Source organism: Sceloporus occidentalis, unplaced genomic scaffold, assembly GCF_023333645.1.
Source record: "Sceloporus occidentalis isolate IW3139 unplaced genomic scaffold, rSceOcc1.0.p SCAF_43, whole genome shotgun sequence".
NCBI classification, from domain to species: domain Eukaryota; kingdom Metazoa; phylum Chordata; class Lepidosauria; order Squamata; family Phrynosomatidae; genus Sceloporus; species Sceloporus occidentalis.
Genome location: NW_028317023.1, coordinates 6,377,964 through 6,389,668, shown reverse-complemented (window position 1 = coordinate 6,389,668; position 11,705 = coordinate 6,377,964).

The following is an 11,705-nucleotide window of genomic DNA, read 5'->3' as shown; positions in this document are numbered from 1 at the left end:
CACACAAAATTAATCCATTTTAGCTAGGGGAAAATTTTCAAATTCAAGCCACTATATGATCAAACAGTGAAGAGAGCACTTTACCCAAAAACATTGACAGAAATGTTTTATCTACTGCTATACTTGCACCTGCTTGCTAGGCTATGACTATTTCTGATTTAGAATCAATAGAAAATTGCTAAACGTTCAAATTTTTTTATTTTATTTATATTTCTTGTTGCACTGATTGTATTGTACCCTCTAAATTACTGGTGCTACTGATAGCAATTGGAACAGAACTCTATTGTATGCCTATTGTTTTTTTTATAGTTTTTACTTTATATGGTGCAGGGTACATTTGCAGACCTATGATTCGGTCCTACTGTACTGTAGACCTCTAAATGCCTCAATTAAATGGGGTGGGAATGCATTGGCACTTGTGGAGCTCTGCATATGTCAGGTTTTCTTATTCGCTGTGTGAAATCTAAATAATTTCAAATTAGTATACTAAGTAACGTAAGAATGTGCATGTATTCACATCTCAAGAAATTTGTTTTCTGTTTCTTAACTGTTAATCAACACCTGAGTAAAGAGGTGGAAGCATGAATGTTAGAGATGAGCTAGAAAGAAACACTCCTTTCCAGCCATTCAAATCTTCAATAATTAAATATTTCAAAGTTACTTCATATTCAACTGTTAGATTGTTAGAGGGATAACCAATAAACTTGTTTAGAGACTTAAGTACATAATCTAAGGGATCTATCATAAATATTTGGTATAATTATATTTACATTTCAATATATAATTTACAAAAAATATGGAAACTGAAAATGATCTTATCACTCTAAAATCAACTCTAAATGTTAGCAAACAGTTAAACTATATATACACACTGGCTTATATGTTCCACTACTGGCATTGATCTACATGCATATCATGAAGATCACTCTTCTTTTCAGGCGGCAGAAACTGGTGGAAACATGAAGTCCATCACTGTTCCTGATAACTGATAGTTATGTGTAGCTAGCAGTATATAACTCCTGAACCTGTCAGGAAAAGGGGTTTTCAAGGATAACAAGATGGTGTTATTAAGGTCAGTAAGTTTGCGGTTTTGTAGGCACACACTTATGTGCTGGTCTGTTCACTAGATACCTGCTGAAGTCTTGAAACGATAGCTTGACACATGTTAATGTTCAGGCTGGTCACTTAGTACATGATGATTTGACAGTACCTACATGCTAATATTCTAGTCTGATCACTACGTACGTGCTAATGTGTAGATCCAATACTGCATTAGCAACAGGGACTTTGATGGCATTGCATTCTAAATACCTAGACATTAATAAGAAGTTGCCCCCCCCCCCCCCCGCAGCTATAACAGCTTCCACTCTTCTGGGAGGGCCTTCCACAAGATGTTGGGGTATTTCTCTGGAAATTATAGCCCATTCCAGACATGGTTGGATTAGTTTGGTATAGAAGAACGTGATAGGCCCACACAGAGCCATGACCTCAACCCCATCGAACACGTTTGGGATGAACTGGAATGGAGATTGCGAACCAGGCCTTCTTGTCCAACATGAATCGGCAAAAAACCCACATAAACACTCCAAAATCTTGTGGAAAGCCTTCCAAGAGGAATGGAAGCTGGTATAGCTATATTAATGTCTATGTACTTAGAATGCAATGTCATAATAGTCCCTGTTGGTGTAATGGTCAGGTGTCCCAATAATTGTGTCCATATAGCGTGTGTATAGGGCTGCTATATGTTAGTGTCAGCTAGTATGTCATTGCCCCACACTGAAAGATGCCAGCACTACATGATGGAGATTTAATACTAAGGTGACTGGTTCTAGTATTCACTCCCTGGCATTTTACAGCACAATGCTTGCTTAGTTCTTGCTTATATGATTTCAACAAGGAAGTGTTGTTCATTTTTGGTACCAATACTACTATCAGTATTACCCATCACCTTCTTAAACATTAGATATTTTATTGGCAAGTATTCACAAACAGTATTTCTATGTGAGATGATGGTATCCTGCTTACCTCCCCCTGCTCCTACTGTAAGAGGTCCACCGGATTTGGTGCCAACACCAGTAAAAGAGTTACAGCTAGGGTCCATGCAATGTTCCCAAAAGAAACACTTAAAATGACATTTACATGTGAAATTTACATCTTCATTATTTTTGTAATCATTTTAATGCTTTGGGGAGTATTGTTACTGTAAATAAAACACCACTGTGTTGGTAATACTTAAGATATCTACATATTTCATTCTCATTCACTAGGGGACACAGAATTCATAATATAAATATGATATAAATTAATATGTTATTAGTGCATCTTTAGCACAATAATGAAAGCTTCCTTTTTAATGTACCCTACTTTATGCTGGCAACTATTAAGGAATAAAGCCATATTAAATGCAGAGCACCTACCAGTTAGTTTGATAAAATAAATATTTTTACATTGATGTGTGGGAATTATTATTTAAGGCAAACCTAGGCTAAAGATATTATTGTATGCACTTGCATCTTTAAAGTTGTATAGTTAGACATTTAATGTACTTGCTTCCGATTATTCTTACCAGATAGATAGCTACCCCTTTTCAGTATAAACAACGCATTAAAATATTTATAATCTGAGGCACATTGAAGCACTTGTTATTCCAGTTGTACTTCTGCCCCAAGCTGGGAAGATCTGTCCTCAGGTGAATAATTAGGGATTTGTAGTAGAGCTGGCCCAGATGGTTAGATGAAATACCTTCAAGATTTATCCACATCTTAATACTGAGAAATAGATCAGTTTTAATAAGCTTTTCTTTCAGCATATCAGTTCCCTCTCTTTATATCACATGACTTCACGCTGAAATATTAGTATCAGGAGCACACTTCTGTCTCATTAAACTCCCTTGCTGACTCTCACTGCAGAAGGCAGGAAGCTTTAGTAAGTACGGTCTTTGCACATGTTCAGTAGCACTTTCATTGAAGTAGTAGCCAGTCACATGTATGCTACCAAAATATCAGTGTTCAGAGAGCATACATGTAATTAGCTGCTGCTACTCCCATTGATTTACAAAGGAGCTCAGCTTCCATTGACTAGACTGGGGGTTCTGTTCAGCATGTGCAAGAGGCATACTGAGGTATGCTTCCTGTTTGTTGTAGAGGAAAGTCTGCGTCGATTGGCATGCAGTAAAATGCCCTGGAGTCCATGCAAATTGGACCCCAATATGTGTACTATTTTAAATATGTGCTATTTTAAGATTACTGGGAATGTACTTTAAAAATGTTATATTTAGAAAGGTAGGAGAAACGCTACCTTTAAGTAGCAGATTCCATGGATGGGATACAGATAATTCAAAAAGGTATATTCCACACTTGTTATTGCATAGAAGCCTTGTTAATGAATGTATATTAAAAAATGTCTTTAGCCGAACCATGTATACAGTTAATGTGTGTCTTAATCTGTCAATGCCTGAACCCCTAAAGCCTGTCCTCAACATGACCCGCACCATTAATTTGCTATGCAGTGCATAGATTTGTGCTCCTGCCCTGCACAAGTGGCGTGAGGATGTCTCGGCCGGAGTCACACTAGGGTCAGAAGGAGGAAAGACCGCGCTGATTCTGACAGTGTCCCCGCCAATCTGGTGGGGGTGTCAAGCAAATGCTTTCCCAGGGTCCAATCAATATTAAAGGCAGCCCCGGTTCCACAAAGTACAGGGGGGAAGTTTGTTTCAAAGGCTCGGAGGCTTAGATGTAATAGAAGCAAATTTTACTTTACTTGGAGAGTGGTAGGCAAATCCCCACAGAAGAGGCATACGGCTTTGCTGAATAGAAGACCTGGCCAAGGACCAATTAAGGTCTGAGGCTTAACATGAGGAAAAATGGGCAGACTAGATAGCCTGAATGGTTGTCAAGTTCTGTGTTTTCGTTTCACTTGGCTGGAACAGTTACTGTAGGTAAATACACGCTGCCCCAGCTACACACCGGGGAGTCACAAGCACCGGTAAGTTTTTTGGGGGGTGTTAAATGGGGGCATAAGACAGGAGCGCTGCGGGGGATCTGGATCTTAGTCTCATAGTCAGACCTATTTGAGGTCTGATTATAAGACGACCCCGATTATAAGACGAGGGGTATTTTTCAGAGCATTTGCTCTGAAAAAATACCTTGTCTTATAATCGAGCAAATACGGTACTTGAAACATTTAGCTGCAATTCTGTAGGTAAGTGGGTTTTTATTGACTTTTGCAAGGTTTATGTATTTTATTACTTGTTAGTAAATTGCTACTGAAAACTACTGAATGCACTCAATTGGTAGCCATTATCTCTGACCTGTAGTAAAACTATACCAGTAATATAATTTTCATGCAGAAATAGTGGGACAGTTTTGGGAATATGGTGGCATTATCAAGATCAAAATGCCAATATGCCAGTCTGAATTGAAAACGTCTGATGGTCATTTGTTTTGCATTAAATACACATGACACTAAAGTCTAGTGTTTGTCATTTGATTGAAACTTGATTGATGGTATTGACTGTCTGGAGGTTTGGGGGTATAAAAAAAATGCATATTAAGCATTTTCTAGGTCTGTATATACACATGTAGTCTGTATTTCTCCAAAACCTTTTCCCTGTCATTTTGATTGTTCAATCTTCATGAAAACAATACAATTTCTAACAACTAGACAAATTCCACTTATCACTTTTTAATGCCTTTATTGATTTTTTTTTTCCAACAGAAACCATTCAATATTTTCATTTCTCTCAGTAAACTAATAATTTAACAAATAACAAAAAAACCCAGAAAGGAAGAAAATAACACAACAAAAAAACAGAAAAACCCAAAACTATTTTAAACCACAATTTGACCATTAACTACAGTGTGGTGAACAATAGTTTGTAGTAGTGGCTGTAATGGAAAACATATTTTTTTGTAATTCTTTTTTTATTTTTTTTTAATAAATTACCTGATCATGATGCATTTGGCAGTCTGTCCCAACTCCCATTCTACTCCACAAACACGCCAATTCCTTAAAGAGTAAGTCCCGTGGAAAAAACTATTCTCTTTGAGCATAAAATTAAGAGCTGTGTAACAGTTACAACTGACAAAAAGTTGTATTTATTTTATTCCGTTCCAATAAACTTTCTTTGTCTGCAGACCTGGAAACTGCTGTTATTGTCAATCATATTATTTTGGAGTGTCACATTTGGGCTGGTTCTTTATGGCAATACTAATGAAGTCCATTCCTCTATAGAATTTCATTAGTCAGTCTGATTTGGTAATATAATCTCCTGTAGACTGGTTTAAGATAATACTGCTATGTTTTAAGGTATACAAATTGCTAACATGTTGGCCAAAAATATAATAATATTGTGAAAAAAAATAATGTTTTTGCGAACATATTTTTAATCTGATATTAGTAACACAAATGAAATGCAATCGTGTGAGTTTCATTTAATCTGCTGATTAAAGGGACCCTCTTTATAATGAAGGTCTATGGTTATAGGTCATAAGAAACCTCCTCAGCATAAGAAGGATTTCATTGGCTCTGCCAGAAACGCTCAGCTCCGTTTTATTTTTATTTGGGTGGGGGGGCACTGCATTATTGTACAAAGTACTACATTTAATTCAAAAAAATATTTTCCATGTGATGTCCCGTTTAATATGGCATAATGGGAGACTCAATGTAATCTTCTGTTTAGTATGGCATCTTTATTTTATATGCACCATATAAAAGCGGCACCAATAATATTTCAAATCGTGTAACGGGAGCTTATCCATCACATATTACAATTAACCTAAAACTTTGTCTCCAGCCAGGGAACAACGGCTACAGGTCCGACCACATTTAATGCCTGACACACTTTGCTCATACATTGTCTATTTTGCGCACCACACATGCACAACTGTAATCATCTGAGGCTTAATGGCGACTTTTTTTTAAACTATCATTTGCCTTTAGAGGACTCTGTTCTGCTTTTTACAGTGATTTTATCTAGTGCAACCTAAAAACATTAAACAGTGGTGTATACAACTGGTTATATGTTGTGTTCTATTAAAAAGCTTATCGGCTTCGGAAATTGTTTTATCAATACATTCTAATCTGTCAATTTTAAAGCATGTATAATGAACAACTCCTCTCTCTAGAAAGGTCCCCTTCCCCTGAGACCTGCACTAGTTGTAAAAGTTAGAAAGAATTCAACATATGACAAGTCAGTAACAAAGATGAAGATGGCTTAATGTTGCTGGGTACTACGTAGGGGTACACGGGGAGATGGTTCAGTGAATAAAACACCTCAGCCCAATTAATTTGTATATACATATGCTGTGGGCTAAATGTGTTTTGGTGTATGTACAGCATTTGGTGAGTTTCATAATACAAGATTAACTTTCTAATCAAAGTGAGAGTCTTCAGGCAAGTTGAGTATTTTAACTCACTAGAGATTATAATGAGCCACAGATGGAACATTATCCCTGGTAGAAGGACTAAGCAGATCCAGAAAAATGCATTATTAACTCTGTCTTTCACAAGACGAGAAAGGTTAAAGATTTCAAAAATCTCTATGTATGTAGCAAGTCCCTTGGTAAACATTTTTCTTTTTTACTTTTTTTTATAGCACACTTAGCATTTTATAGTAAGCAGATCGAATTTCTCCAATCTCCTTCTCTGGCTTCTTGCTGTGTTATATTCAGACACACTGCTGAGTCAAGTCAGGTTCTCATTTCGGCACTGGAACGTCTGCAGCTAATGCCCTTCGTTATAGAATCTGTGTTATTATTGACCGCGATGGCCTCAGGATGAGCCAGAGCCCAGTTTCTAGCTCAGAAATGGTGGAGGAGTACAAGCTCAAACTCGTTCCTCACTTAGGACCTTTGTATGTTAAGGCGAGTCGTGTCCGGCTTATTTTATACACAGCTCAATGAGTTGAACTTGGAAGTCGAACTCTACCCTGGCTGGACATGTGCCTCTTTATAACACAACTAACTGGGGTGATTAAAGTACAACAACCACAGAGACAGCATTCATGCTTGCAGGATAAACAATACATATGAACTTTTATACATATGTCTGTTGCACAAGTAAGACCTTCACTTTGAGTAATAGTGGTTTATTTAGTCATTTTTCAGCACAAAAGGCTCACAAATATTTATGCACGGTAGACGTATTTTATGGCATCTTTGCCCAATTTTTCATTCCTAATCTAATCTGAAAAATTGTTTATACCTTTGTATTTTTCCCCACTGGAAAACATTTATCAGCCTTTATTATTTGCAGTTTTTACTACAGGTGTATTATACATCGAATGAAGGGAAAAGAAACCACTAAAAGAAACTAGTGAGGCCTAAAGAAAGAAGTAATACTTCAGAATCTGAAAAACACTAAAAAAAAATTCTAGCCACTTTCAAATGAAACTTCAAAATGGATTATATACAAAGAAATTTAGATTCCTAAAAAGCAATGATTTTTTTTAAAAAATGTATTTGGGTCTTTTTAAGGTATGCTTTATGTGCTTGATTTTTTTTTTTAATACATTACAGGGGAAAAACATAATAATTTTATACTTTGGTGAAACCTCTCACTTTTTCAATAGGATCGGGTAACTATTGGTTTGCCAAATTACAAAAAAAATAATAAATTCTCTCTAGCTTTTAGCTGCTTAGTAAATGGATTGGTTTGACCTGCCATTTTTCCTACTGAGCATCACTATTCAGAATCTCTTTGTAAAAACACTTTTCCATACCACTTACTGTAACACTCTAAATGGGCTCACTCAATTTATAATGGTTATGTATCAAAATATTGCATACAGAAGAGTGATGAACTGTTTGAAGAGGCAGCTCCCTGTGCAGAATGAAACACTAAAAGGGCTGTCGTAATGAAGACTTTCATTTTAGAGCTACGCTTTAACAAGCGTTTCTGAATGAAATGGTACTTTCACAGAAACAGCGATTAATGTGGAGCAAAATTACTTTACGTCACTGAAAAAATGGGTGCGACTTCCCTTTAAAGCTTTGACTTAACAGGATGACCAGCACACAACTTGTAAATTTTTTTTTAAATGTACATAATGCCTGTTTTTAATGTAAACAATTGTATATTAATACATTTGTGCTTTTCCCTAAAAATTCTATATATAATTTGCAAATCAGGATCACTTTTTGTCCATGAAAATAAAGTGATGACTTTTTTTTTTTTAGCATTGACACATGGACACCATTATATTCCACTTTAAAACTTTCTCAACTTCCTCAAAATTTTAAATTCTAAACATAACACTGTTCAGGTCAACAACGTTTTCCACTGCAAATAAATCTGCTTTCATAAGAATATGGCAGCGTCAGCAATACTTACTTTACCCGTTATATATATCATTGCACCTGTTCTTTATTTTAAATCATATCCTTATTTAATTATATTAGATTTAAAATGGCCAATATTAGATAATCAGACACTTCTCTCAGTAAGATTCCATCATATATGTTATAAAATTATAGGGCTCACTAATATTTCCATCCTGAATAACATTTAACAATACGTTGGAAAAATCCTCTTCAGCATTGCCAAACGTCATACTAATCATGTCAAGTGCCAAAGAATCCTGTTGGGTTAATATCATGTGTATATTAGGTAACATCATAATGTATATGAGCTCTTTGGGCTTGGTGGGTTTTATCAAAAATAAAATAAAAAAATGTAAATAGTATATGCCATAAAGCAGATCTTAAAGCCCACTACTTGTGCAACAATCACAACCAAGTCAAAAAAGCATACGATTTCCGGCAAATCTACAGTGTGTCAGAGAGAAATCATATTTTAAACCTCTAAAACACAATTCTAAAGGGAAATAATGGTTGTCAATTGTCATATCTTACATATGCAAAAAATAAACAAAATAAAAAGATTTATAACAAATTTGAGGTGTAAATATAAGATCAATATTTTTGTAAGTCAAATATGTATTTTGAGCTTCCCAAAAAATAAAGCACAGAACTATTTTTGTGAAATATACCAATCTGCAAAACTTAAAAAAAAAAAATTTTATTTGCTAGCTTTTTTTTCATGGGAAAGTACACACATTCATTGTAAAGAAGGGAAAACAGAATATTATATTAAGAAACAGCAACCACCATATACATACACTCTACAAAATAAATATATAACCCTGGAGATTTACAACATTTCCAGAGAGAAATTTCATAGGAGAAAATTAATTCTTAAAAGGTTACACCAACAACACATAACAGAAAAAAACAACACAACATGACAGGCAGCACAACAAGCATTCTGTGGTACTTCAAACCATGTTCTGTTTTTGAGCAAAGCCTAAAATCCTAATACCGTAAGCTCTGGTAACATCTTTTTCTGGGTTCTCTAATGCTCTGTTCTAGAAAACGGTTATATAACTTTGGTTCAAGCAGGGTTGAGTGATCCAGAGATACTCACGGAAGATCTTTGTTTTGGAGAAAACTGACAAAAAGAAAACTCCACAAAACACGTTTCTCACCAATGGTGGATCAATTTGTGTAAAAAAAATGATTAATTCCCCTGAGGTCAGGTACTTCTTTAAAACATGGAAAGATGAAGAAAGGAGTGTTTTTGGCGGGAAAAAAGCTTGCACAAGCTTTCCTATGTTTTACTGGACATCTAGTCACTGACAAGACTAGCCACAGGATCAACAAAAGTATAGGTGAACGAGTAAGGAATCTTTGGTGTAAAATATAGACAATGTAAAAAGAACATGGTTCGTTTCTCTTCTAAACACAAAGGAACTTATAAAATTGATTGAAGGCAGGAGTCTTTAAATATAGCATTCAATAACCCCTGCTGGACAAGATACACCTTTCTACAAGTTAAACAGACCTTTTCAAACTCAGAAAAGCCAAAAAAAGTCAAACAAAACATACCTATAGTAACGATAAGAACAAGGTTTGTTTTTTGGTTGTTTTAGTTATTTATTTATTATTTATTATGCCCCTCTAATGGTAAAACCTCAAATTAATAATTTTTCAACAGCTAGTGAGAATTCTCAGATGAAAGACTTAATGGAAAGGTTTTCCCAGCATATTTTTTTATGCCGCAGGGCAGATATGTTTAAGTAAGATTTTTCCACTAAACAGTTGGGCCAGTAAACAATTAAAAGTATAGGAGTTTCCAAACTGAGAGACTTTGACATTACCACTGTAGGAAAGTCATCAGCCATCAAGTACCAGCAAGGATTTTTAGGTTTATTCACTAAACCCTGAGTCAAGCCATCACATTCATCTTACTGATTTAACATTGCATTAGGTTTCCTGTAAGAAAGACCGAGTTTGCCCTGTATAACGCACAGCAAATTAGCTTAAATTCAATTATATATACCTATATATTTTGCTTTGTATACGTTAAGAGATACATACACTAAGCTGTGTAAGTGCTGAGTGATGACGCCATATGCTCCCTATATCTACTGGTTTTTATTTTGGGGTGAGAGTTACTAGTTCTCCTGCGTTCTCTACCATCGAAAATCTCTATTGATCTGAAGGTCTAAAAGGGTCCTACTAAGCTCTATCATTCAGTCTCAGCTACCCACACAGGGAGGTAGAAGTGCTGTGATGATGTGCCAGGGGCAAGTCAAATATCCCAGAATAGCAGCAAATACGCATGTGTATACAATAAAGTATTTAAGTAAGCAAATAAAGCCAAATTACATAGAGAATGAATGACAGCATTTCATCTTCAGCTAAGATGAGTCTTTCAGACAAAAAAAAGTGGCCATACTAGAACAGCGGAATAGTTCTTATCTTTAGATCAGGGGTTCTCAAACTGCGGCCCTCCAGCTGCTGCAGGACTACATCTCCCATACTCCTCAGCCAGCCCCTTAGCTGAAGGAGCATTATGGGAGATGTAGTCCTGCAGCAGCTGGAGGGCCGCAGTTTGAGAACCCCTGCTTTAGATGGATCTATCTCTTTGAATTATTGACGTTAATCTCACCTAGGTTATGCAGGGCCAGCTCGACCCTTCTCAAAGGAGACAATCACATTGCATTTCAACTGATCTCCGATTCACTGTTTAGTGAGTAAACCCCCTGCATTATAAGCCATTTACAAACAATATTATAAATACCAACCATTATGCTGGGGTATTCCTATTTTTCCTACATTATGCTATGTAAATGGCAGAAGTACAAAATATTTGTAAAAATGGAAATGTGGAAAAAGTTATGAAAATCTCGTAAGACCATTATACCCGATGAAGTACATAAAAGCCATTCAAACAGCAATTTTAAGGTGCATGCATCACAGATATTGCAAATAGCCATACATAAAAGGGAAATTTTCCAAAAATAACCTGTGTTGCTACGTGTAAAGCACTATTATACAAGTGACTGTTGCACAATATTCTAATGAAAAATCATAAAATATTGTTGGAGGTATTTCTCCTAACACACCCCAGCAGCAAAGGTGTGATTACTCTTTAACCGACAAATATCTATTACAACAGATTACCATTTGTTAAAATTATATAAATATATAATGTTAACAAAACGGCCGTTACCCATTTTCATCACATGATTAAAAAAATCAGTGCAAAATCATCTTTTTTTTTTTTCATTTCACCAGCCAAACAGAACTAAGCATAGATTATACACAGGAACTTATAAGCAGGGTCCCTGATGAGAAGTGAAGGTTGTAGGTAAAGTCCCAAAACTAGCACACCTCCACCTATATTATTCTAAATAAATATCC